Here is a 21,785-nt window from a genome sequence, read left to right as displayed (position 1 = left end):
GGTCGATGATGGCACGTATTATATATATTGAAGTACCGTCCTCATAAGGCATAAATCTTCTTACATCATTTACATTTTAAAATGATCTGATTTTTATTTATTTCTTGCTTTCAGAGTGCTTCCCAATAATTTACTTCATATCTTCCAATGCTGAAAGTCCAGTGAAATAATGTGGGTCTCTAACAGCGATCATAGTTTTTGTGTCTTTGAGATCACCAAGATACATTTGGACTCCAAAGAGGTTCACTGACCTTTAAATACAAAAGGATCTTTCTTTTACTGCTCTGTGGGGAATGCTACTCTTCGTTGCTTTTGTTTAATGAACTCCCTCTAAAAGACAATCTAGAAAACATGGCCAAATCCCTTCTTTCTTCTCTGAAGCTTTTCTCTCCTTGGACTGTACTGAATCATTTCCAAAGTCTCCCTCCTACAGGAACTCAGAAGGGTGATTTCTCTTAGGTTAGGTCTGCTTATCTGTAGTGACTCCGGGACTTCTTCCACCCATCAAGGACACCTGGAATAGCCTCCCACTACTCAAGATATGCTCATGAGGCAGAGGCACTCACTACAGGAATCAGGCTAAGAAATACAAAAGTCAATGAGAGACAGAGGTGGAAAAGAGCTGCCTCATTTTTGCACCTTCTGGCCCCTGGATCCTGGAGATGAAGCTTACCATCATAGTAAAGACTGGGTTTAGTCAAGACCACCTTATTCAGGCACGTAGCCAGGTCTGGCCAAATGATCTGAAACAACTCCCCTTTTTCGTCTCGTGATCCCAATTTCAAGACTCCTATACACTCCCTTCAACCTAACTCCCCTCCAAAGACACCAAAGGGCTTCTCTTTAAAACGTGAGGCAGGAAAGGGATGTAGGGAATACACTTCCCATAGCTTCCTTCCTTCCTCAGCCCAATCAGCAGTTTCCTACTCTTTTGACCCTAGCTCAACCCATCCCAGAGTTTGCTCTTTATTGTTCCCTCGGTGACATCAGCCTTTATCAGTTCCAACCACAGTGTAAAGACAACCTCAGAACAGAGTGGGAATTTCCCTGCCCTGACAGCCTTAAGTTGAAAGTGTGGGCTGCAATATAGTGAAACAAGCAGAGAGGTCAAGAGAGATAAGTGGAGAGCTTTATATACATTTTATTATGATATTTGTGAAGTGCCTACTATGAGCCACCAATGACCTAAGTGCTGAGGTCGATACACACTCCTCAGGGTGGACACAGTCCATGCCCCATATAGCGTTCATTTTACAGATGAGGTAACTGAGGGACAGAGAAGTTAAGTAACTTACCCAAGGTCACACAGCAGACAAGTAGTGGAACCAAGATTAGAACCCAGGTCCTTCAGACTCTCAGGTTCTGTTCATTAGGGCACGCTGCTTATATCAAATAGTTTGGAGAGAAACGAGTGACCATTAGAGATTTTGAGGAGTCTAGTAGTGCGTTCTGAATTATATTTGTGGAAGGTGGTCTGATCCCTCCCAAGATGTAGAGTAGACTGAAGGGGAGAGAAGCTGAAGCATGGGGACCATTAAGGAGACTGATGAAGTACTCCAGCCAGGAAGCGACCAGGGTTTGTATTAGAGGATGACCATAAAGTCAGAGATGAAGAAATGGATCCCGGACATACTGTGGATTAAAAACCACCAGGAGTTTGAGACAGGCTTAAGTTGGGAGGTGAAAGGGATGAGTTGAAAATTGATAGTGATATTTATGAAGTACTTCATATCAGGCATCATACTAAATATTGAGTTGCATATAAAATCAACAGTTCTACGTACAAGTTCCATTCCACACTGGTTTTCAGTATAAGTGGGGAAGAACAGACATAGAAGAGGGAAGAATAAGTTATAATCAATGGGAGCATAAAAAAATGAAAACTGACACAATAAAAGTATTACATAATTTAACAGTGCTTGGAATGGGCAGTTCTTGTGTATCTCACTACATCAGGTCAAAATCCTGGGTTATGAATGGTTTGGCATCTCCAATATTCTGGACATCTTAAAGGCAGTTTCCGGACAGGCTCTGCTCCTGCTATCAATCAATCATACTTATTGAGCGCCTACCATAAGCAGTGCATTGTAATAAGGGCTTAGGAGTGTACAATACAACAGAGTTGGTAGATGCATTCCCGGCCCACAGTGAGCTCACAATCCCGGGGGGGTGGGGGCGAGACAGATTTATATTTATTAATATGAGCAAATAAATTACAGATATTTACATAACCAACTTGCTGTCGCTCAATTCATTCATTCATTCATTCATTCAATCGTATTTATTGAGCGCTTACTGTGTGCAGAACACTGTACTAAGCGCTTGGAAAGTACAAGTCGGCAACATATAAAGACGATCCCTACCCAACAACGGGCTCACAGTCTAGAATCTTGTCTATCGCACCGCCAACCTCTTGCCCATATCTTAACTCTGGCGTGGAATGTCCTTCCTTCTCATAGCAGACAGATTCATCCATTGATTCAATCATATGTACTGAGCACTTACTGTGTGCAGAGCACTGTATTAAGTGCTTGGGAAAGTGCAATTCAGAAATAAAGAGTAAAAATCCCTGCCCACAACAAGCTAACAGTCTAGCAGGGGGGTTGGGGGGCAGGGGGACAGACGTCAATACAAATAAACAGACATCATATAAATAAATAAAATTAGAGGTATATAAATAAGTGCTTGTGGGGCTGGGGTGAGGGAGAGAAAAGGGAGCAAATCGGGGCATTGCAGAAGAGAGTGGGAGATGAGGAAAAGGGGGGCTTAGTCTGAGAAGGCTTCTAGGAAGAAAGATAATTGCTCTCCCCCACTTCAAAGCCTTATTGAAAGCACATCTTGTCCAAGGAGCTTTCCCTGATTCATTCATTCATTCATTCAATCGTATTTATTAAGCCCTAACTTTGTGCAGAGCACTGTACTAAGCGCTTGGGAAGTACAAGTTGGCATCATATAGAGATGGTCCCAACCCACTAAGCCCTCCTCTCCTCTTCTCCCACTCCCTTTTACGTCACCCTGACTTGCTCCTTTTATTCATACTCCCTCTCCCCCCCCAAAGCATATATGTGTAAATCTGTAGTTTATATATGTATTTATTTATATTAATGTCTATCGCCCCCTCTAATAATGGTATTCATTACGTGCTTACTATGTGCCAGCCACTGTACTAAGCAGTGGAGTGGATACAAGCAAATTGAGTTGGACACAGTCCCTATCCCATGTGGGGCTTACAGTATCAATCCCCAAAGCAATCCCCATTTTACAGATGAGGTAACTGAGGCCCAGAGAAGTGAAGTGATTTGCCCAAGTTCGCACAGCAGACAGGTAGTGGAACTAGGATTAGAACCCATGACTTTCTGACTCCCAGCCCGTGCTTTATCCATTATACCATCCTGGTTCTCTATTTGTCAATCTATTTACTCTCATTATACTGTGAGCTCATTGTGGGCAGGGAATGTGTATGTTTTTTGTTGTTGTAGTGTACTCTCCCAAGTGCTTAGTACAGTGCTTTGCACACAGTAAGTGTTCAATAAATATGATTGAATCAATGAATGAATACATAAATGTTATGGGGTTAAGGAAGAGATGAGTAAAGGGGGCAAACCAGGGTAACACAGAAGAGAGTGAGAAAAGAATAAATGTGGGCCTAGTCAGAGAACGCCTCTTGGAGATGTGCCTTCAGTAGAGCTTTGAAGGTGGAGAGAGCCATTGTCTGTCATGTGAAGAGGAAGCATGTTCCAGGCCAGAGGCAGGATAATAAGAATAATGATGGCATTTATTAAGCACTTACTATGTGCAAAGCACTGTTGTAAGCGCTGGGGAGGTTACAAGGTGATCAGATTGTCCCACAGGGGGCTCACAGTATTAATTCCCATTCTGCATTTGAGGTAGCTAAGGCACAGAGAAGTTAACTGACTAGCCCAAAGTCACACAGCTGAAAATTGGCAGACCGGGGATATGAACCCAAGACCTCTGACTCCAAATCCTGTGCTCTTTCCACTGAGCCACACTGCTTCTCCTAAATGCTGGTACATCCCTAAACATTGAGATGTTTTAATAAGGGCAACCAGCAATCAATAAATCGATGGTGCATATTGAGCACTTACTCCATGCAGCACTAAGCACTAAGTACTAATCACTTGGGAGAATACAATAAAATAGAGTTGGTAAGAAGATTATTTGCCCAGAAGAAGCTTACTGTCTAGAAGGGAAGAGGGGCATTAACATAATAAATAAGTAAATAACCACAAAGTTCCCTTTGCCACAAGTGGAGACTATTTTCATCTACCTCACTGCTAATTTCTCACCCACTTCCTACCACTGGCCTGGAATCTCTCCCTCTTTGTATCCAACAGATGATTATTCTCTCACTCTCAAAGCCTTATTGAAGGCAAATCTTCTCCATGAGCCCTTTCTGAACTAGGCCCTAATTTCCTCTTCTTCCACTCCCTTCCCTATCACCCTTGTACTGGGATTTTCACCCTATACTAACCCCATCAGTTCCAAAGCACCTATTTACTTATCCATAATTTATTCATTTATATTGTTATTGCATTAATGGACCCCTCTCTCAGGGTCGCACCCGGAGAGTTTCCAGTACTCTACCAGTCTCGACTATGGGAGAGAGAGTCAATCAGAAGCATACCCATTCTATTCTTAGCTTGGGCAGTGGCTAGTAATTGGAAGGCAATCTGCTACAAGTTAAAACTCAACTGCACTGGGCAGCAGCAGCATTGGAGATAATCGACGGCAGAGACTGAAGTTGACTGCGTGGAAGAAGGCAATGGCAAACTACTTCTATATTTTTACGAAGAACACTCTGTGGATCCACTACCAGAACGATTCCAGATGGAGGTGGGGCATTCTGGAAGAGATGTGTCCGTGGTGTCGCTATGGGTCAGAGAAACTCTCCATCTAATGGCAAATCTGCTTCTGTCCTTTTGGTCTAGGAATATCCATCATCCATTTCTCAGCTTTGTGGGAAATTTCCTATCCTGGTGATTTGCTCAGTGAATGTACCAAATACCAAATGGAGATCGCAGAAGATATGGGAATTGATTTCTGATCTCTCACAGATGTCTGGGAATTAAAATTGAACAGGATGTTAAGTCATTGCAGAAGCCGGATTTCAGAATAGGTTAAACTTATGCTGAAGAGCATTAAATGCGCGGCCCTGCTGCTCCCGGAAAGATCTTTCTCCTCAGAGCACCGCCATAGGAGCCTGGGATCCCGATCCTGAGATGCCCGCTCACCACCACACCAGGCGGCCCTGCTGCTCCCGATAGGATCCTCACCTCAGGGCGCTGCCAGAAGCGCCGCCATAAGTGCCCGGGATTCCGATCATGAGAGGCCCCCCCGCCCGCCATCACACCGCGCGGCCCTGGCCGCTCCTGGAAGGATCCCCTCCTCCGGACACCACCGCGAGGACCAGTGCTCCCCCTCCCTCTCTCCCTCCCTCCGTCCATCTCATCGTCGCCCATGCCCCACGGCCGAGCTTCTGGCCGTCCCCCACCCGGACATCTGCATCCCCGCCCGAGGACACCGAGGTCCCTGGGCTAGGCCCCCACCCCACCATCATCCTAGACTCACAACTCGAAGCTACCTCCACTCTGTCCAAGTAGCCAACTGGGATCGTGGGACGTTGTGTCCCCCCTGCTTGATCGTGATACACTATGTGCCCTGCTTCCATTCCCCCCCAACACATAAGAGACCTTCATTGAGGAGCCCCCTCCCCCACCCTTCCCGGTACAAACCTGACTTATTCCCCTCCTGATCCCCTCCCCGGGGAAAAAGACCCTTGATATTACCGATTTACTTTAACAACAACCTCATTTGCACCTAGTCAGCCCACCCATGCTATTCGGCTGTTCATTCCTCTCCTCAGGGATCTCCTCTCCCATGACCCCCCCTTAACAGTTCTACACTACTGCAGAACTGCCATCCATAGGACTCCATCCTCCACCTCAGAGACATTTTTGCCAAGAGCCTCTGGATTCTTCTTGCCATTAGCCTTTTCGATTTGATTTGATTTGACTGACCCATGGGCAATTCATCCTTCTGCTTTGGGCATCATCTGCTTGTTTTATGGTTGCTTCTGCATGTTAATTGTTAACTTCTCTCTATGATGTCATCGTCTGCTTATTTTATTATTCCCATCGAATGTCAATTGTTAACGGCTCTCAATGATGTCATCGCCTGCTTATTTCATTGCCATTGCATGTTAATTGTTAACTGCTCACTGTGATGCCATCATCTGCGTATTTATTTCCATTACATATCAGTTGTTAACTACTCTCTATGATGTCATCATCTGCTCATTTTATTATTGTTATTGCTTGACACCTGTCCATATGTTTTGTTTTGTTGTCTGTGTCCCCATTCTAGACTGTGAGCCTGTTGTTGGGTACGGACCATCTCTATATGTTCCAAACTTGTACTTCCCAAGCGCTTAGTACAGTGTTCGCCACACAGTAAGCGCTCAATAAGTACGATTGAATGAATGAATGAATGGTTAACTACTGTCTGTGATGTCATCATCTACTTAATTTATTATTGCTACTGCATGTTAATCAACATGAACTATCAATTCTCCTGATCCCAACTGCCGGTCCCATTCCTCGCCTTCTCCTTCCCCTCTCCCACCCAGCTTTTCCCTCCCTTTTCCCTGCCCCCACCCCTTCCCCTCACCCACTCCCTCTGTACCAGCGCCAACCTTCAACCCATCCCTTCCACCCCCCTCCCTTCCCTCCTCCCCGCCCCCACCCCATCCCAGTTCTCCTTTCTCATCACCACCGCTCTTCCCCCTCTCCCTGCCCAGGCCCCCACCAACTCATTCCAATCCAAACCATCCCCACCCTTCGCACCCCTCGCACCCTTCCCCCTCCCTCCACAGCTGCTGCCAAGTGTGGCCTTTGGGACCCCCACTCCATTATAGGTAAACTCCCTTTCATCCTGGACCTATTCCCGCACAATAACTGAAACATGGCTCACTCCGGATGACATGGTCTCTTCTGCTGGTCTCTCCAGCGGAGGCCTCTTCATTTTCTTCCACTCCCCAAGACTCACCGGTAAAGGAGGAGGAGGAGCCCACCCCGCACCCTCCACTCCTCTGCTGCTAATCTCCTCACCATACCTCGTTCTCGCCTGTCCCGCTATCGACCCCCGACCCACGTTATCTCCCGGGCCTGGAATGCCCTCCCTCTGACCATCCGCCAAGCTAGCTCTCTTCCTCCCTTCAAGGCCCTACTGAGGGCTCACCTCCTCCAGGAGGCCTTCCCAGATAGAGTCCCTTCCTTCCTCTCCCCCTCGTCCCGCTCTCCATCCCCCCAACGTACCTCCTTCCCTTCCCCACAGCACCTGTATATATGTATATATGTTTGTACATATTTATTACTCCATTTATTTATTTATTTTACTTGTACATATCTATGGTATTTATTTTATTTTGTTAGTATGTTTGGTTTTGTTCTCTGTCTCCCCCTTTTAGACTGTGAGCCCACTGTTGGGTAGGGACTGTCTCTATATGTTGCCAACTTGTACTTCCCAAGCGCTTAGTACAGTGCTCTGCACACAGTAAGCGCTCAATAAATACGATTGATGATGTTGAGGTGTCAGCTTCTGTCTCGCTCCCCAATGTCGCTTCACACTATCATTCCTCCCACTTCCCTTTCCTCCCCCTCCTTTGAAGCCCATATTATTTGCCTCTACCACCCCCTCCAGATTCTTGTAGCCATCAACTACCGCCCCCCAGACCCACCTCTAACTTTTTAAACGATTTTGACCCCTTTCTCACCTTCCTTCTCTCCTTTTCCATGCCCACTCTGATCCTCAGAGACTTCAACATCCACATTGTTGTCCCTGTTGACTCCTCTGCCGCCCACCTTCTATCTCACCTTGACTCTGCCAAACTCCTGCTCCACCCCACCTTGCCCACTCACCTACTTGGTCACACCCTCTACCTCATGATCTCCTACCGCTGCACTGTCTCCACCCTCACCAACTCTGAAATTCCTATCTCTGATCATAACGTTCTCACCCGCCCCCTCACTCACACTCCTCCGCCTGTAAATCTATATTACTACCCCACAGAGACCTTCGCTCTCTCGACCCCACCCATATTTCTCAGGGCATCACACCTCACCTCGCCTCCCTATCCTCTCTACACAATCTTGATGATAACATTACTCCTCTCAACTCTACCCTTTCTACTCAGCTAGACTCACTCGCTCCTCTTTCCCTTTGCCGCTCTCGTACACTAACACACAGCCTTGGATCACTGACACTGTGACACTGTCCACCTCCTTCGCTCTTATGCTTGAGCTGCTGAACGATGTTGGCAAAAGACTAAACACCAAGCCAACCTGGTTCACATCAAGTTTATTCTTTCGTGCCTTAACTCCTCTGCCCTCTCCTCTGCCAGGCAAAACTATTTCTCCACCCTTATTGACACTCATGCTCATCATCCCCTTCAACTCCTCCATAAATTTAACTTCCTTCTCAGGCCCCCTGTTCCTCCCTCTCCTCCATCACTCACCCCCAACTATCTGGCATCCTACTTCATTAGTAAAATTAACTCCATCAGGTCTGAGCACCCCAAAGTCACCCCTCTCCCTTCTCCATTCCCCCAGTTCTCAACTCTCTCCACTACTTTTCCATCCTTCCCAGCAGTATCTTCAGATGACATCTACTCCCTCCTCTCAAGTGCTACTCCATCCACCTGTGCTTCAGACCCCGTACCCGCTCATTTTTTGAAATCTCTTGCCCCTTCCCTCCTAGCCTCCTTAACTTCCATCTTCAACCACTCGCTCTCCACTTATTCCTTCCCCTCTGCCTTCAAACATTCCCACGTCTCCCCATCTTGAAAAAATCTCTTGACCCCATTTCCCCTTCTAGTTATCGCCCTATATCCTTCTTACGCTTCCTTTCCAAACTCCTAGAACGAGTCATCTACACCCACTGCCTCAAATTCCTCAACGCCAACTCTCTCCTTGACTCTCTCCAATCTGGCTTCCGTCCCCTACACTACCCTGAAACTGCCCTCTCAAAGGTCAGCAATGACCTCCATCTTTCCAGGTCCAACGGCTCCTACTCTATCCCAATCCTCTTCGACCTCTCAGCTGCCTTCGACACTGTGGATCACTCCCGTCTTCTCAACACGCTATCCAACTTTGGCTTCACAGACTCCTGGTTCTCCTCATCTCTCCGGACGTTCATTCTCAGTCTCCTTTGCGGGCTCCTCATCCCCCTCCCACCCCCTTACTGTGGGGGTTCCTAAAGGGTCAGTTCTTGGTCCCCTTCTGTTCTCTCTACACTCACTCCCTTGGTGAACTCATTCACACTCAAGGCTTCAACTATCACCTCTACACTGTTGACACCCAAATCTACATCTCTGCCCCTGTTCTCTCTCCCTCCCTCCAGGCTCGTATCTCCTCCTGCCTTCAGGACATCTCCATCTGGATGTCTGCCCACCATCTAAAACTCAATATGTCCAAGACTGAACTCCTTATCTTCCCTCCCAAACCCTGCCCTCTCCCTGACTTTCCCGTAGTAGATGGTAGATGGCACTACCATCCTTCCCATCTCACAAACCCGCAACATTGGTGTCATCCTCGACTCCGCTCTCTCGTTCACCCCACACCACCAACAAAACCTGCAGGTCTCACCCTAACATTGCCAAGTTCCGTCCTTTCATCTCCATCCAAACCACTACCTTGCTGGTTCAATCTCTCATCGTATCCTGACTGGATTACTGCATCAGCCTCCTCTCTGATCTCCCATCCTCCTCTATCTCCCCACTTCAGTCTATACTTCACTCTGCTGCCCAGATTATCTTTGTGCAGAAACGCTCTGGGCATGTTCCTCCCCTCCTCAAAATTCTCCAATTTTGTCAACCAAAATTGTCAACTGTCAACCTACGAATCAAGCAAAAACTCCTCACTCTCAGCTTCAAGGCCCTCCATCACCTCGCTCCCTCCTATATCACCTCCCTTCTCTCCTTCTACAGCCTAGCCTGCACTCTCTACTCCTCTGATGCCAACTTCCTCACTGTACCTCATTACTGCCTGTCCCACCATTCGACCTTTGGCCCACGTCTTTACTCAGTCCTGTAATGCCCTCCCTCCACTCATCCGACAAGCTACTCTCTTCCTTCCTTCAAAGCCCTACTGAGCACTCACCTCCTCCGGGAGGCCTTCCCCTTACCAGAATGAGTACCGTTTTTTCTCTTCTCCTTCCCATCCGGCCGCCCTACCTCCTTCTTCTCCCCACAGCACTTTTGTATATTTGTACAGATTTATTACTCTATTTTATTTTGTTAATCATCATCAATCGTATTTATTGAGCGCTTACTGTGTGCAGAGCACTGTACTAAGCGCTTGAGAAGTAAAAATTGGCAACATATAGAAACAGTCCCTACTCAACAGTGGGCTCACAGTCGAAAACGGGGAGACAAAACCAAACATACTAACAAAATAAAATAAATAGAATAGATATGTACAAGTAAAATAAATAAATAAATAGAGTAATAAATATGCACAAACATATATACATATATACAGGTGCTGTGGGGAAGGGAAGAAGGTAAGATGGGGGGATGGAGAGGGGGACGAGGGGGAGAGGAAGGAAGGGGCTCAGTCTGGGAAGGCCTCCTGGAGGAGGTGAGCTCTCAGTAGGGCCTTGAAGGGAGGAAGAGAGCTAGCTTGGTGGATGGTCAGAGGGAGGGCATTCCAGGCCCGGGGGATGACGTGGGCCGGGGATCGATGGCGGGATAGGTGAGAACGAGGTACGGTGAGGAGATTAGTGGCAGAGGAGCGGAGGGTGCGGGGTGGGCTGTAGAAGGAGAGAAGGGAGGTGAGGTAGGAGGGGGCGAGGTGATGGAGAGCCTTGAAGCCCAGGGTGAGGAGTTTCTTCCTGATGCGCAGATTGATTGGTAGCCACTGGAGATTTTTGAGGAGGGGAGTAATATGCCCAGAGCGTTTCTGGACAAAGATAATCTGGGCAGCAGCATGAGGTATGGATTGAAGTGGGGAGAGACACGAGGATGGGAGATCAGAGAGAAGGCTGATGCAGTAGTCCAGACGGGATAGGATGAGAGCTTGAATGAGCAGGGTAGCAGTATGGATGGAGAGGAAAGGGCAGATCTTGGCAATGTGATGAGCATATAGCTTTAATTCTATTTGTTCTGGCGATTTTGACAACTGTCTACATGTTTTGTTTTCTTGTTTGTCTTCCCCTTCTTGACAGTGAGCCCGTTTGTGGGTAGGGACCGTCTCTGTATGTTGCCGATTTGTACTTCCCAAGCGCTTAGTACAGTGCTCTGAACACAGTAAGCACTCAATAAATAAGATTGAACGAATGAATGAATTAACGTAACATTCGCCTTCGTGTTTTCATACTTGAAATGATGAGGGGAACCAGAGTGCTGTGAAGTCAGTGACTTCATTCTCCTGGGTTTTTCCAACTTTCCCAAACTGCAATTTCTTCTGCTTGTGGTATTTTTAATCATTTACTTAATTGTCTTGGTAGGAAACATGGTCATTTATTCATCATCACCCTGGAACAGTCTTCACATTCCTATGTACTTATTCCGGAGGATCTTGTCCATCTTAGAAACTTGCTTCAGTGGAATGATTGTCCCTAAAATGCTTGTGATTCTTTCAGTGGATCACAAAACCATTTCATTTGCTGGCTGTGCTGTGTAAATGTATTTCATTCTATTTCTAGGGATTACGGAATGCTTTCTCCTATGCACAATGGCATATGATCCCTACGTGGACATCTGTAATCACCTGCATTACTACTTCCTTATGAGTAAAGCAGTTGTCACCAAGCTCACAGTGGGTTCCGTAATTTCCGGGTCAGTTATTGGCATGATTCAAACTCCTTGGGTATTTAGCTTTCCGTTTTGTGGCCGCAATAAAATTAAACTCCTTTCTGTGAAACTACCCCGATACTGGAGCTGGTGTCTGCAGACACCTTCCTCTTTGAAATCTATGCCTGTATAGGCACCATTTCAGGGGTTATGCTTTCTTTCCTGATGATTCCTCTGTCCTACACTTGCATTCTGTACACTATTCTGAAAATGTCTTCGACAGCAGGAAGACAAAAAGCCTTCTCCACCTGTGCCTCTCATCTGACTTCTGTAACCCTATTCTATGGCCCAGCTAATCTCACCTACTTGTAGCCAAAGACCGGCTACATTGCACAGAGCAGGGAATTGCTCTCTCTGGCATATGTTCTACTCACACCTCTGCTAAACCCTCTCATCTACAGTTTGAGAAACAGTGAGATGAAAGTTGTACTGAAGAAAATATTGAGAAGAAAACTGTGTTCCCCAAAATTGTAGACATGTTCATGGTTTGCCATAGAAAATGTATTTTTGCAGAATATGGGGAGTCTACTGTGAGGTAGAGATGGAGAGTTCAGTTGGCATTGTTTAGCCTAAAATGTGAATGGGTAAGCACATGCGATTAATTCCACACTGTAAATTAAAATTTACAACAAATCTCTATAAGAATATTTTTTGGGAATATTGCTAAGTTTATTTTTACAATCCAGTAGATGGAGGTGAAAAAGATTGTTTAAACTTCCTGAATGAGGAATTATGATCCGGGAGTTGGAGCAGGAGGGAAAGGGTAGTGAATTTGAGTTAGAGATTAAAGCTGTCTGAAGCTTTTTCTTTCTTGGCAATCAGCAGACCCTCTTTGAAGTTTTTGTTAGTCATCAGGCCATAATTAGCAGCCATATTTAATAATAATGATTGCATTTATTAAGTGCTTACTAGTGTAAAGCACTGTTATAAGCGCTTGAGAGGTTACAAGGTGATCAGGCTGTCCCATAGGGGCCTCACCGTCTTCATCCCCATTTTACAGATGAGATAACTGAGGCACAGAGAAGTTAAGTGACTTGACCAAAGTGACACAGCTGACAATTGGCAGAGTCTGACTCCAAAGCCCAGACTCTTTTACACTGAGCCAAGCTGCTTTGGTTTTAAGATCTAAGTACTAGTCCCATCACTGATTTTCCATCCATCTCTCCCACCTCATCCAATCCTTCCCCGACTTCCCCTTACACCTCAAGGTAGAAATCCAGTCTTCAGGGTAGGATTCGGATTGCAGTTTGGCCTAAGGAATCCACCCTCTCAACCCAGCTATTCTTATAATGCAGTAGGACTTTCAAAGCTGGTCAGAGTTTAAAGATGGGAGGGGCTTTCAGAATTCAGGTATGTAGTCCTGGACTTACCTCGTGGGGTGATCTGGGGGACCCCACTGATTCCTCCAGTCCTTGGATTGGGTCTGAGTCTCCAGATCACCTGCGTGTACCAGCACCCACATATCTCCCCTTTCCCTTTCTGCCATTACCTTATCTCTCATCCTCTTCCTCTATTCCTCTCTAGAGACCAGGTTCTTGGATGGACACCTGTCCCCACACTTATGAAGGATTTTCTTTGTCTAGCCCCCTGTTTAAAAGGTGAATCTTCTCCAACAGGTCTTGTGTAAGGGGCACTAAAGTACCCTCTACCACCTTGCAGCTCTCCAATAACTGTAGTAGAAAATGGAATCAAAATCCCATTTGGTCAAAGCCTGGAAGAATTGCACAGTTCTAATTCTCTTGGTTTTGGAAGCACAAATCGGGCTCATAGCTAATTATTTAAAAGATATCAAATTCTTCCACGTTTACATATATGAATCTATACACAGACAAAGATCTATGTGTATATAGGTATGTATCTAATGAGATAACATAGTCCTATTTCCAACTCTTCAGCACACAGAAGAGTGCATATATATGCATATACAGTATATGTGGAAAAGATTCATATATAGATATAGTCACTTGTATCTAAGTGCATACATGTGAACATGTGTATATGTGAATATCATAAGTGCACATGTTGGTGTGCACGTAAACATATGCATATGCAAATAGATGCATGTAAGCATACACGTATAGAACAATGAAACCTCCTGGGATGAAAGAAGTTATTATCTTCCTTCTCCTGCTTTGCCCCAAGATTCTCCAGGTTGACTGGGGTTTTACAGAGAAGCAGCATTGCCTAGTGTAAAGAGCATGGGACCAGCAGTTGGAGGTCATGGCTTCGTATCCCAGCTCTGCCACAAGTCTGCTGTGTGATCTTGGGCAAGTCACTTAAATTCTCTGTGCCTCAGGTACCTCATCTGTAAAATGGGGGTCAAGATTGTGAGCACCATGAGGGACATGGACTGTGTCCAACCTGATTACCTTATCTCTACCCTAGCACTTAGAACAGTGCTTGGCACATAGTAAGCACTTAACAAATACCACAATTATTATTACTATTATTACCCTCCAATCCCCAGAATTACATAGCCACTGCCAATCAATTAATCAGTGATGGTATTTATTGAGCTGTAAATGTGCAGAGCATGGTACTGAGTACTTGGAAAAATACAATACAATAGACTGTGTAGTCACAAACCCTGCCCACAAGGAGTTTACAATTAAGAAGGGGAAACAGGCATTGAAATGAATAGATAGAGGAAATGGCAGTGCATAAAGATATGTATTTAAGTGCTGTGGGGCTGGAGGTGGAGTGAATATCTAAGTGTCTAAGGGATGCAGACCCAAGTAGAAGAGTTATGCAGAGGGAATGGTAAATATGTTGGGGAAATGAGGGATTAGTTAGGGAAGGTCTCTTGAAGGAGATATTATTTTAGTAGGGATTTGAAGACAGGGAGAATGGTACTATATGAATGTGAAATGGGAGGGAGTTTCAGATCAGAGGGAGGATATAGGTAAGAGCCCGGCCACAAGGCAGGTAAGGTTGAGATGCAGAGAGTAGGTTGGTGTCCGCGGAGGGAAACTGGCATCCCTGGTTGTAGGAAATAATGATAATAATAATAGTATTTGTTAAACACTTACTATGTCCCAGGCACTATACTAAGCGCTGGGGTGGATACAAGCAAATAGGGTTGGACACAGTCCCTATCCATGGGGTTCACAGTCTCACTCTCCATTTTACAGATGAAATAACTGAGGCCCAGAGAAATGAAGTGACTAGCCCAAGGGATTAGAAACCCTGATCCTTTGACTCCCAGGTCTGTGCTCTATCCATTGGGTAAGGTAGGTGGGGGAGAACTGATTGAATGGCTTCAAGCTAATGCTAGAGTTTTTGTTTGTTGTGGACATGGACTGGCAACCACTGGATGTTCTTGAGGAGTGGAGAGGCTTCTTTTATAAAAGAAGGTTCTAGGCAGCAGAGTGAAGAAAGGCCTGGAGTGGGGAGATAGAGGCAGGGAGGTCAGCGATAAGTCTATGCAATAGTTAAGGTGGGATATGATAAGTGCTTGGATCAGCATAGCTCCAGTGTGGATGGGGAGGAAAGAACGGATTTTAGCAAGGTGGTGAAAGTAGAACCAACAGGATTTGGTGACAGACTGAATATGTAGGTGGAATGAAGGAGATTAGTGGCGCTTCACTATGCAGAAACTACCCTTTCAAAGGTCATCAATGACCTTGGCCTTGGGGTAGAGAGTCTAAAGGGGGCATGGCTATGGGCAGGAAGGTTCTAGGCCAGGGATTGTTTCCAGGTTACTTGAGGCCCCAGGAACTCAAACTTTGTGGGCCCTGACATTCAGTCCATAGAAGGCACAAAACAGAACCGTACCTTTTTCTACCCAAGCCCTATCCTCTGCATGACTTTCCCGTCACTGTAGTTTAGACAACAACATCATCCTTCCTGTCTTCCAAGCCCCTAACTTTGGCACTGTCCTTAATTTATCTCTCTCATTCAACCCACAGATTCAATGTCATGAAATACCATTGGTTCTATCTTCTCAATCTAACTAAAATCCACCCTTTCCTTTCCATACAGAGTGCTTCTATGTACCCCTCCAATCAAAAGGGTTCTTCACTCAAGATCCCAATCCCCGGTATAAGAACCTGCTCATGGCATTCTTCACCTCATTAATTCTCAGGCTGTAGATTGTGGGATTCAACATGGGGATTACCACTGTATAGAACATAGAGGTCACTTTGTCCAAGTCCAGGGAGTAGCTGGAGCTCAGCCACATATACATGAAGACCGTGGTCCAGTAGAAAATAGTCACAGCTTCCAGGTGGGAGGTGCAGGTAGAAAAAGCTTTGCATCTCCCTTCGGCAGAGCCAGTCCTCAAAATGGTGTCAAGGATGACTATATAATAGAGAATGATTTCTAGTGATGTGAATACGCCTAGGAAGACTGCAAACAGTAGTAGTACGGTCTCGTTGACGTGGGTGTTGGAGCACGACAGTTCCAGCAGGGGAGGGAGGTCACAGAAAAAGTGGTTGATGACATTGGTGTCACAGAATGATAGACAGAAAGTCAGAATGGTCTGGGTGATTGCATTCACAAAACCCGTGAGGTAACATCCGATGACCAGTGGGCACAGATTTTGGGCAACATGATAACCTCATACAGCAGTGAGTTACAGATTGTGACATAATGGTTATAAGCCATCGCTGACAAAAAGTAACATTCTGTGGTTGCATAGATGACAAACAAAATACATCTGGGTAGCACAGACGCTGAAAGAAATCAACTTACTCTTCCTTAAGAAGTCTGACAGCATGTGTGGAGTAAGAGTGGAGGAATAACCAAGATCAACCAGAGACAGATGACTGATAAAAAAGTACATAGGAGAGTGAAGTCGAGGGTCAATCCAGATTAACAGGATCATTACAAGATTCCCCACTCACATTACAAGATACATCCCCCAAAATGTCATGAAACATGCGATCATCTATGTATCCATGTATTATCAGTCAGGCCCAAGAGGATGAACTCTTCACCTGAGGAGAAGTCAATCACTTTGCCCCCTCCTACCTTACCTCATTAGTCTCCTACTACAGCCCAGCCTACATACTCTGTTCCTCTATCACTACTCACTCACTGTGCCCTGATCTCACCTATTTTGCTGCCTATCTCTTTCCCACAAATTCCCCTTAACCTGAAACTCCCTTCCCTTCCCAATACATCAGATCACCATTCTCCCCACTTTCAAAGACTCAGTAAGGCCACATATCCTCCCAAAAGCCTTCCCTGATTAAACCCTCTTTTCTCCTCTCCCTTCTGCATGGTCTGTGTACTTGGATCGGTGACCTCTGGACATTTGATATTAACTACATCCTCAACCCTACAGCAGTCACGTGTATGTCTATTAATTCTATATCATATACTTTTTACAGTAATATTTGCCTCCCCTTTTAGACTATAAACTCATTGTGCGCAGGAAATGTGTCTACCAACTCTGTTGCATTTCACACTCCCAAGTGACTAATACAGTGTGCTGCACATAGTAAGTACACATAGTAAGAGAGCTATTAATGTTGAAGATGATGATGATGATAACTCAAACACTGGAAATGGGTTCACAGTTCTGTCTAAAGTGGTGTCAAACCGGAGATCACCAGGAGGTGTCGCCTCCACTCCCAATCAGAAATTGTTTCCTTCTGCAAAACTCCCTGTGTTGGTTATAGACAGCAGCATGTCACAATCGACAATTGTTAGGTAAAGCTACTTTTTCTACTCTTTCAGGCTTCTCTCCTTACACAGTCAACTCTCACTATATAGCAACCTTTACCCTTTAAAACAATTGAAAATAAGCATCCTGGCCCAGTAGATAGAACGTTGGCCTGGGAGTCAGAAGGACTTGGGTTCTAATCCCAGCTCTTCCACTTGTCTGTTGTGTGATCATGGGCAAGTCACTCAACTTCCCTGAGCCTCAGTTACCTCATGTGTAAAATGGGGATTAAGGTTGTGAGCCCCATGTGAGATATGGACTGTGTCCAACCTGATTAGCTTGTATCTATCCCACAGCTTAGTACAGTGCCTGAAACATAATAAGGGCTTAACAAATGCCATTCTTTTTTTAAAGCCTTCCCCGTGGGTAGGCTCTCAGATCCTAGGGAGTTGTAGGATAGTTTTTATACAAAAGGTTTCAGTCCATATTTCCCCACTCCTCAATAACCTCCAGTCATTGCCCATCCACGTCAGCATCCAACAGAAATTCCTTACTATTGGCCACAAAGTACTCAACCATCTTACCTAATGCATGCCTACCAGCTCTATTATACTGCACTTTCTCAAGTACTGAACACAGTGCTCTACATGCAGTAAGCATTCAATAAATATGATTGATTGTAGGTGAGGTACAATGGAAGATGGGCAGGGTGGTATGAAGGATAGCTCTGCATAGACCAGACTGTCTCAATAAGACTTTGAACGAACCCCCTCTCTACATTTTATGTCAGCAGGGAGAGCAGGGATGGCGTAGGGGCTCAGTTTGGTGAGGGTAGGTGTGGGTGAGCAGACAAGCCTGAGTTGAGAGCACATTTAGGAGGATGGAACACCCCAGTTCCCTAAGCCCATTCTGTCCATCCCCATGCTTTAGTCACTTAAGGCTTGGGGACTGGGGAACTTACCCATGGGAAGCTTTGTTGGCCAGAATAATGTAAAAAAATGTAGGGTTGGGATGAGATACGACAGAATAAGGTGAAAAGGATCAGAAAAAGGGGGAAGAGAAAGATGATGCAAAGTGAAAAACAACCTTACTGGATAATTATTGCCTAGGAAATAGACCGTTGCTGGCTGCAGACTTATTGTTGGGAAAGGAAGTATCATCTTCAGGTCTTTGCCAGTGACAAGCTTTGGTTGGATATATCTTATTCTTGTTGCTATCCATTCTCACTATTACTACTATTTCCATGATAGCAACTCTGGTTTTATGAGGAAAAATGAGGCCAATATCTCAGGCAAACCATATATATGTGCTTGGCCCAGGGCTCACCCAAACATACCTCTGACTCGTGAGTGTTCACCAACAGCACTGGCAGCACACAGGCCCCTGGATATTCTGGTGAGCATCGACCTAGCATAGGTGCTACTTCAAATCTTCTTGGAAGTTTATATGAGACTTTACTGAAATGCAAAAAAGGTTTATTGCATCCTGGACAATTCTTGAATGACTGTATTTGGTGTGGAAGCTTGGAAAGTATTGTACAGTGGCTATCACTTCAAAGAACTTCACACTATCGAATTATACATGTTAGAGCAGTAATCAGGTGAAGCAAGAGTTAGCTCTCCAAAGCTTATAACCAGTATATCTGTTGTACCAGAAAGATCTAAAACTAAAAAAGTCAATAAACAGGAAAGGGGAGGGTCCATGTAAGCAGGCCTCAAAGCAGTCAAGGAGTTTTTAGGTTTTTTTAATGGTATCTGTAATGAGCTTACTATGTGCCAGGCACACTATTAAGCAGTGGAGTAGATTAATTCAATTGTATTTATTGAGAGATTACTGTGTGCAGAGCGCTGTACTAAGTGCTCATACAAGCTAATCAGGTTGGACACAGCCCACGTCTCACATCTCACAGTCATAATCCCCATTTTACAAATGATACAACTGAGGCACAGAGAAGTTAAGTGACTTGCCCAAGGTCACACAATAGGTAAGTGCATGCTCAATCTACTAGGCCATGCTGCTTCTCCTAAGCACTTAAGACCGGGGAGAAGTGTCCCCAAAAGAAGGGTCACCATTAGCATTTCCACTCCCACCCTCCTATACCTCTGCACCAACTTATTCCACAAGTTCCCTCTTCCTGCTGACATTCTCCTTTAGGTAGTGCTATCCCATTGGGGATGGAGACAGACAGACTCAAATCAGGTGGCAACTGAACTTTCCTTTTGGCTAGAATCTGATGACCTGAGATTAATTAATACCCTTTAATACTATGACCTTCAAATAGCTAGACTTTTGAAATATCTATCAGTGTCTATGTTCCAAAGATACTGGGTTAATAGGAGATCACTACTAATCGTTGATTCATTGTTTTCTACACTAGTCACTGAGGTCTAAATGGGGAAAATATTCCCCTTTCTTGGAAAACATGCAAATAAATAACTGAGGCTTCTATCAGTCTGAGCCTGGGAGTCAGAGGACTTGGGTTCTAATCTCAGCTCAGCCACTAATCTGCTATGTGACCTTATGCAAATCACTTCATTTCTCTCGGCCTGAGTTGCCTTCTTTGTAAAATGGGGATTAACTACTGTTCTGTCTTCAATTTAGACTGTGAGCCCGATGAGGGACAGGAATTGTATCTGATCTGATTATCTTGTAAATATCCAAGGCTTAGTACAGTCCTTGGTACATAGTAAATACTTAACACATAGCATCATTATTATACTAACACTCGGGTCTAGACAGAGAGTATTTTTCCATTTTATACAATTGATTACCTGAAGATGAAAATACGAAGAAATCTCTCCCTCCCCCATGGCCCCCAGATTCTAGTTCTGAAGAGACAGGAGTGAATACATTTGTTTTGAGGAACATAGGGACCCAGTCCCTTGAGATTTTGACAGCATATCTGACAGTCCCCAGTAGCCATTTGGCAGATGCATGGTAGGGCTTAATTGCTCAATGCTCATTCCAGAGAATATGAACCTATAGTCAGGGAATCCAGGTCCTTTAAATATAAACCAAGAGACATGGTTGTTTCATGGAGTTTGGGGAGCTATTTCATAAACTATTGCATTCTGCCCACCAAAATATTTTGCCCCACTTAACCCAGCCCCAGACAATAAAATGCAACCTGTTGTAAACCTCTCGCTGTATTCAAATGCTAATAATAATTATGTCCTTTGTTAAGTGCTTAATGTGTGCCAGACATTGTTCTAATGCTGGAGTGGTTATAAGAAAATTGGGTTGTGCACAGTCCCTGCTTCTCTTGGGGCTCAGTCTTAACCCCCATTTTACATATGAGGTAACTGAGGCACAAAACATTCAAGTGACTTGCCCATGGTCACACAGCAGATAAATTGCTGAGTCAGGATTAAAACCCAGGTCCTTCTGAATCCCAGGTTCATGGTCTAACCTCTAGGCCCTGCTTCATCTCTGCAAGGATAAGGCAAACTATGGCCTGAGAGCAGGTACGTGTTCATGTTCTTTCAACCAAGGGAGAAAAGGGAAACAGAGATATATTGGGACATCAATCAAATAATCAATCAAATTTATTGAATGCTTACTGTGTCCAGAGCACTGTACTAAGTACTTGAGAGAGTACAATGCAGTTGAGTCGGTAGACACGTTTCTTGTCCACAAGGAGCTTATAGCCTAGAAGGAGATGGGGGGGTGGGGGAATGTTGGGAAATGTTTTGTAGCCTTATGAAAATTGAACACTACTAGTAGAGGATATTTAAAATTATTTTTTGAATTCAGTAACCCAAATAATAATTGGGGCATTTGTTAAGCACTTTGTACCAAGCATCATACTAGGCTCTGTAGTAAATATAAGAAAATCAGTTCAGACACAGACCCTGTCTCACCTTGGGTTTATAGTCTAAGAGAGAGTGAAAACAGGTATTGAATCCCATTTTACAGATGATGAAATTTAGGTAAGGGAAATATTTTCCCAAGGTCAGACAACAGATAAGGTGGCAAGAGTTGGGATTAGAATTCAGATCTACTGCTTTGTAGGTGTGTGTTGTTTCCCCTAGGCCATACAGCTTCTCAGACATGTCTGCAGATCTCTGCCGACTGTGTGGAAATATTGGCTAAGGCTGGATCTGGGCTGGATTAGTGGGGCTGGGTGATCTGTTCCTTATCCTCAGTGGTATTTATTCAGTACTTAGTGTGTGCCGAGCACTATACTAAGTACTTGGGAGAGTACAATACAACAGAGTTGGTAGACAGGTTCCTTACCCACAGCAAGCTCACATGGAGAGGAATTGAGCAGTCTCTGTAGGAAGGAGAACAGGTATTTATTCCTCACTG

General features: G+C 44.9%; 1 non-coding gene and 1 pseudogene across 1 annotated transcript; both read left to right on the top strand.

Moving 5' to 3' along the window:
- Window positions 1-1,524: 1,524 nt before the first annotated feature.
- Window positions 1,525-12,343, top strand: LOC119921647 (annotated as a pseudogene).
- LOC119921724 lies at window positions 4,565-4,702 on the top strand. Its single transcript, XR_005448579.1, has one exon. It is a non-coding gene; the product is annotated as a small nucleolar RNA SNORA7 (small nucleolar RNA).
- Window positions 12,344-21,785: the final 9,442 nt, after the last annotated feature.

Source organism: Tachyglossus aculeatus (assembly GCF_015852505.1).
Source record: "Tachyglossus aculeatus isolate mTacAcu1 chromosome 12 unlocalized genomic scaffold, mTacAcu1.pri SUPER_6_unloc_4, whole genome shotgun sequence".
Lineage (NCBI taxonomy): Eukaryota > Metazoa > Chordata > Mammalia > Monotremata > Tachyglossidae > Tachyglossus > Tachyglossus aculeatus.
The sequence above is the reverse complement of the archived record's forward strand: the minus strand, read 5'-3'. Positions and strand labels throughout refer to the sequence as shown.